Here is a 7,299-nt window from a genome sequence, read left to right as displayed (position 1 = left end):
AAGCTCTTCGGACTTCACAATACCAGAGACTGTTGCGCAGTCGTACTGGTCGGAGCATTTTGGAAAAACTGGGGTATGAGCCGCAAGCATGCTCCAGACGTACAGAAAAATTACCCAGACAGGTTAGGGACACATTAAAAATACCTCCGCTCCCCAAAAACATGCACCCCGTTTAACATGAGAGCCGGAGCAGTGATAGAGCAACAGCGCTGCAAGCCCGTTTTCAGGGAAGACAGGACGTCTTATATACAGATGCCGCCCAATGCACGAACGGTAGGGGACGTGTTTCAGTAGCAACTAGAGAAGACGGGGGCTCGGTAGTTTGCTGCAGCACCCGAAATTCGACCACAACGGAGGCGGAAGAGGTGGCCATCGCGCTAGCTCTAACACAACAACAGGTCAAAATTATAGTTACAGACTCGAAATCAGCGATTAGAAACTTTGACGCGGGCCGCATTTCGGCCATAGCAGCAAGAGTGTTGGCCAGTGGTTCATCACCGGCAGAGCAGGTCGCGCTCATTTGGACACCGGCGCACCAGGGGTTGAGGGGAACGAGAAAGCGCATGTACTGGCTCGAGGATTAGCTACATTCCGGGATCCCAGTGACGATTTATGCGCAACCCCGTACCCCTTGCGCGATGAGGAGCTTAACACCTACCAAGATATCCTAAATCATTACAAATTAGACAGATCAGTACTACCAAAAGCGTGTAAGCAACTCACCAAAAGCGAGGAGGTTATGTGGCGTAAGCTACAGACTGGAGTATTCCCGAACCCCCAGCTTTACAGCAAGTGGCACCCGGAAATTTTTAGCCCCAGGTGCAAACGTTGCGATGGCATAGCGGACATGATCCATATGATATGGACGTGTCCTAGATTTGGAGAACCTGACAGAACAGATGAGTCCTGGGAGGCACTACTTCTCAAGCAGGACGAAAAAGGGCAACGAGAAGTCATCCGTTTTGCTCTGGCCGCTGCTCAGATCCAAGGGATCCAGATCGACGGCTGAGGGGGAGGACATGGTTGGGACAGAGCTTCGCCTCGGATCCTCACCAACCTTTTGACGGGTGCAATAAATGTTATTTCTCTCTCTCGTCAATGAACCTTAGTTGAAGTCGGCGCCTGTCTTGTGTTCTTTTGATCCTCGTCTTTTGGGCTGTGCAATCGAGTGATCATTAGCGAGCTTTAGAATACGGCGACCCTATCCGTAAGTGGGACAGAGTAATAGCGGAGCGTGCGCACTATAATAGAGAATTGTGCTCCTACTGTCACCCGCGCTATTACCCTGTCCCCCTAAGCGGTAGGGGTACCATATTCTAAGATATAGTAGGAATCGGAACACTCATTGACTGGAGTGGAAGCTGCCAGCTCTTGCGGTCAACAGAAATTTGCTTTATCAAACGTGATTACAAATATGATAATGTAGCTATAATTAGCTGAACTTCAGTCAACCATCGCCCTTGTTTATTTTTGTTCGTGATCGTCCAATCTTGGAAACTAGAGTTGGTAAGTTACAATGTGCAAATAAGTGAATGATTGCCCATTTTTTTCCTTTTGAGATGAATCGATATTTCGAACTAGATGTGAAATCCACCAAGAGGCTATGTATCGCGCAGGAGGCCGGCATGTGTTCATGTTCTCTTCGCAACTGAGGAGGCGCATTCACACTAAACTATGTGGGAAAGGGGGGAAGGGGAGAGGGGGTTGTAAAGGAATGTTGCCAGAAGAAAGGACCTAACGGGGACAGTTTTGTAGGCGCTTATGGCGGCCACTTCCCCACTCCCAATTGGATGCGCCACAGAGTCCTAATTTTATTTATTCTCTCGCGCGTACGTACGCGCGCGTGTGTGTGTGTGTGTGTGTGTGTGTGTGTGTGTGTGTGTGTGTGTGTGTGTGTGTGTGTGTGTGTGTGTGTGTGTGTGTGTGTGTGTGTGTGTGTGTGTGTGTGTGTGTGTGTGTGTGTGTGTGTGTGTGCGTGTGTGTGTGTGTGTGTGTATGTGTGTGTGCAATCAAAGGAACACAGTATTTTCAGGCAATTAGAATAAAATTTTAACAACCAGTCTCCTAGAAACATTTGTCTCCTGCAGAATTTCACTCGACACTGAAATCTGATGTGAAAAGTATCATGCATGGAAGACGCTGACCTGTCCTGCTGCAGCTTCCCGTGATGCATGCGCTTTCTGAACCAATATATTGGCTGGACTACTGTTCATTATTAGCTTGGAGTCTACTTTATTCTACTCATTTCACAGGGCACACACACGTATGCAACTAGTATACTTTAGTGTTGAGCCCGCCTTTCGGATTCATGTGTTGGTAGTAAATAATTTCATGATGTGGCACTTACTTGTACATTCACACATTCACACATTTGCAACATAATAATCAGAGCCCAATTTTTACTCCATGCAAGAGCGCCCATGCTTACCAAATGTTTTCCTGCAAATGCCAAACGATTAGACGCATCGATCAGATCGTGTCCTGTCAGATTTGGCATATGCTATAATTTGTGAATTTTTCCATACTAATGCAGTTCAGTGGTTTTGCTTCATGTGGTCAAACGAAAGCACGTTCTTTGTATGCTTCGAAATTCTCACATGCTTCTATGTCACTTTTGCTAACATGATCGGATGCCTTTCACAGCACAGGAAGTCGAGTTGCTTCAAAACAAGGTTCAAATATAAAGTCAACAAATTGGGCGTTGAGACGAGTGAGTGGACGCCTGGGTGACACGGTATCTGCCTTACTCGAGATAAAGGCCCCATTCTTTTGGAAACGCTCTGCCTGCCGACGGGCTTTTAGAGCGTTAGCTCGGTTGCTCACTTGCGCGAGTGGCGCGTTTTTCTAAGAATCGTAAACAGTGCCATCACCATAGCAACATCGCCGTCTTTATTGTGCCCGGGCAAACTAGAACGAACGCTCCACGCCCCCGGCCACAGCGGCAAAGCGCGGTAGCGGGCGATGCTAGGCAGGTATAGCATTATAGCAAAATGAACGCCGAACCAGCTTCCCTGCCGAATGCATCAACGGTTTACTGTAGACGGGAAACCAATTTAGTGTTTTCTCTCATAATATATATATATATATATATATATATATATATATATATATATATATATATAGCATTTTAAAGGAGCGAACAGTCTCAGAGTGCGAGGCAAACTTATTTTTGTTATTCATACTGTTTACATTTACGAAAATGTTGTCGTGTGTTGATTATTGGAATAAAGATCAATAAATTCAAAGCAAATGCAATGCAAATGCAATATATATATATATATATAGGGCCACTGATCAAGTCAAAATATTTGAAGAAGATATAAACGAATGCTTTTTGTCTGGTTTCTCCATTGTGAACAACGAAGCTGTAGGGCTGTCGAAACGATAGTACGTTTTCATGAAACTTTGACTTGGTCAATGAACCTGTATATCTTTTTATGCCACCACCTGATCAGACTGCATTTCGTCGAACTCTTGATTACAGTAGTTTCTCTCACTTGAGCTAAAGCTCGACATTCGGTTCAGCAGCGTTGAGCCTCAGCTTTTTTTTTTTTTAACATTTAGTGAGGCGAATGACGGAAATGCAGTGGCAAAACCCGATTCAACATCACATTTTTGTAATGGAGAAGCTTCACATGGCTGTTTTCTACTTGCCCATTCACCGAAAACATCCCCGGCAGCTACTCCGGCACGTTATCTTTACGATCATCACCGGAACACAACATTCGGAAAAAAAAAAAAAAAACATGACTGAAACGCTGGTGATTAGCTTGGGCCGCCCACTATATCATTTTTTCTCCTTTTCTTTGGAGCCTGCACTGCTTGCGCTATATAGGAACTTCAGTGGGAAGGTTGAAGAGGCGTGTTTGTGCATGTTCAGGTTTTCAAGTTGTACTTGACAGACTGTCGAAACATTTTATCTGTACCAGTAAAGTGGCAGAGGGTACAAGTATTCGTGCAATTTCTCCTAGGGAGGCGCTCTTTGAAATTATATTACATTAATTTATGCAGTGTTATAGTTCCGTTCATTTTATCGTAGAAAGGGGAAGATATTTTTTCTTCTTGCCACTGAAAACAAAAAAAGTCTAAATTCCACACCCTCACAATATATGCTAACACCGCGAACATCTGAAGATAGCTTTGTGGCGGAGCTAAAACGAGGAATAACCAGCTCCGACAGCGTTCGGGTTCGAACTGTTTTTTTTTTTCGCTGCTTGCACTGAGACGCTTAGTGCCAAATTCTTCTTCGTCCAGCGCCGTGCCGTTGTTTGTGATAAAAGCGCGGCGCGAAGGGCGCTACAAGACTACAAAACAAAACCAGAAAAAAAATTGCAATGTCTCCGGCACGATTATATCTTGCTGAGTAAGTAGAGTAAGTAAGTAGCGCGAGAGCCTTAGCTGGCAACGTTTCGGCACACAAACAGTATGACACACCTAATTCGAGGCGATAAATAAATCTCAAAGCAAGCAAGTGTACATTTGTCAAGGAACCATTTTCAAGTAGCGCTACTGCGCATGCGCGAAGCACCTGAGTGCGCGAGGCACCTGCACCTTAGTTCGACCCGACCACTCGACCCGCGTCGCCAGTGTTTACCTCTCTCGCCCGATGGAAAGGAAAGGGCAGAGGGAAAGCGTTGTAGAAGCACAATACCCTCTCGTAAATACCCCTCGATTCAGGGTGTTTGTGGCGCCATCCTCGTTTTTTTTCTGAACTGCGACATTTTAGTGCACATGAAATTTCATAGATGGCGCTACCTACTACATTTATTACACGTGGCTCTGTTATTCCACTATTATTTGCTTTTCGTACACTTTGTAGTTTATAATTGTTACCGGTTGAATAAAGGAACGAAAGCCCGAACCTTTAAGTTATATTCGCCAAAAACAAACAAGCCATGGAGCATTTCAATCATGCTTATAATATTTCATGAAGAGCTCGCGCGCTTCAAGTGAACCACGAAAAAACTAGCTGAAATTAACCTGACCGTGCACATTCCTCGAGAGTCGTAGAACAAAACCGATGCTTATCCTCTGATAGCGAGGTGTAAAGTTTTTCCACGCGAAATTTCAGCACAGATAAAAGCTTATTACTTGAACAGTTTAGCATTTACTTTTAGCCATTTTACAAAAAACGCTAAGTTTGATCACACATAACTTTTACACTAAATGAAGCAGACAGATGATATATTCAGAAAAAAGCGAACTATGTACGACCTCCAACTGCGCAAAAAATCTCCGCAGCAGAATGCATATCTTGAAAGTTATTGTATGTATAATTACCTGTTTTATACACTTTTCACAGGCGCGTGGCTAATAAACTATGCGATACACAGTAATAAAAATGCTTAACTTTGTTCATTAACATCTAATCTCAAAACACCTCGAACGGTTTTTTTCTAGGTGCAAAAGATTTTGCACAATTTTGCTTTTCCCGAGACAAGTAGAGCTGAAAAGCCGTTTCTTACCTTTGTGTTTTCCTTTACAGCTTAAACATCGTTGCAGCTATTTATAAACCAAATGCACCATTAGAAAGGAGAGAAAATAAACTTTACGAATATATTAAAGTCACATTTATAAACTAAACGAGTGAGGCGCAGTAGGTGTATGAATATCACCAAAAAGGTCGTCTCTTCACCGCTGGAGTGGGACCGCCACCTTAAATGTGACATGCACTCCACCCATTATAACCTCGCGATATTTTGTTTTGTGCCCTGATAGTGACAACAATCTCTTTAGTGATATATCTTCTTTTCTTTGTGCAACATATTAAGTGCATGACCTAAGCGCAACACGTGTCATTCGGTCTATATACCTTGCACCGCCATTACATCACGCGTGTGAAATCTTGTTTTTTATATTTTGGTGTTTATTTGTTGACAGTGGCTGGTCACGTGTTCTTCGATTGTGCATGTATATAAGAAATGGGAACCGACAGCTTCTTTCTACATTCCTTGACAAAGGCCGGAACCCGGCCGAAACGTCGGATTAAAGTGTTGTTTTTTCACCATGTGTCACCTACTTCAAGTTTATATATATATCGTATACACGCGTTAATGACCGCACTTTTTTCTCCGAGATTGGGGTGAAAATCAGGGGGTGCGGCGATCACATGAGAAAAAAGACAGCGAAAAAATTATTTGCGGTGGTACCTGCCTTTATTATTGTCAAAAAACTCCTCGTCTTCCTCCGCTAAACTCGTCGGGATTTCAGGCTCGTCCCGTGTCCAAAACATCACTCCTCGTCGTCGTCCTCCTCCGAACACATCGGGACTTCAGGCTCGTCCTTGTCCCAGATGAGGTCATCCTCCGTACCGTCCAGCCTGTTTGATATCCCTGTCACCTTGAAACTTTTTTCCAGTCTCGAACGAAACCGTGGCCCACGCTTTGAGTATCCAGTGGCAAACGGCCACAAGCGATGCCCGTTTCAGTCGGCCGGCTGGAGTCGGCCGGTTGGCATCTTCTTGGGAGCACCATCGCCGTACACATTTTTCGTCAACGCCGAACTTCCGTCCAGCCGCTCTTTTTCCTTCTTCGTTCGCGTAGTGAATCACTTTCAGCTTAAAGTGAGCGGTATAACTAACATATTTTCCCATCGAACAAAAAGAAAATCTTCAGCTCACGAGCGCAGAACAAATCAGGGCAGCGATGCGTTCCGATTGCGAGATCGCACGTGATATGCTTCGGGCGATCGAGGAAATGGCTGTAAAACGGAGGAGTGAACAGACTTGGATTGGATTGTATTGGATTTGCTGGCCTCAACCTTTGTAACGGGCGGGCATCGCTGCGGCTCGGAGCACCCCCGTTGTAACGGAGGTGGTGGCCGCTGCCCCCATGCTCTACTTTTTTTTCCTCAAATATTTTGTTCTTAATTCTTATTGGCAATTCTACTTCTAACCTTACGCTTCATTTTGACTTTCACTTGATTTTTGGGCCCCACCTGGCGGCAGTAACCACAAAACATTCCGTATTTCTTGCACCGCACAGTAGACGGCACTGCCCAACTTCCTGAAACTCATGGCGTGGCTTTTACTAGGGAAATTTTTTAAAAGTGTTTTTCCCAATTTTCTTTCTAATGTTCGGGGTGCGGCCATTACATGCGTGCGGCAATTACACGCGTGTATACGGTATATTAGTTGCATGCAAGCTAGATCATAAGCATTCATACAGCATATTGCCGCGAACTGTTAAAATCTTTATTTGTTTCTGTTCGATAGCCGCTGGCATGCGGCCTTATCATTGTTATTCTGGCGCGCTTATCAATTCTGTATCCAGTGTTTATTCATGCTCGCTGTCTCGATAC

The sequence above is a fragment of the Amblyomma maculatum genome, chromosome 8 (genome assembly GCF_055883805.1).
Source record: "Amblyomma maculatum isolate TAMU_Amacu chromosome 8, ASM5588380v1, whole genome shotgun sequence".
Taxonomy (NCBI): domain Eukaryota; kingdom Metazoa; phylum Arthropoda; class Arachnida; order Ixodida; family Ixodidae; genus Amblyomma; species Amblyomma maculatum.
Note: the sequence above shows the minus strand (reverse complement) of the source record.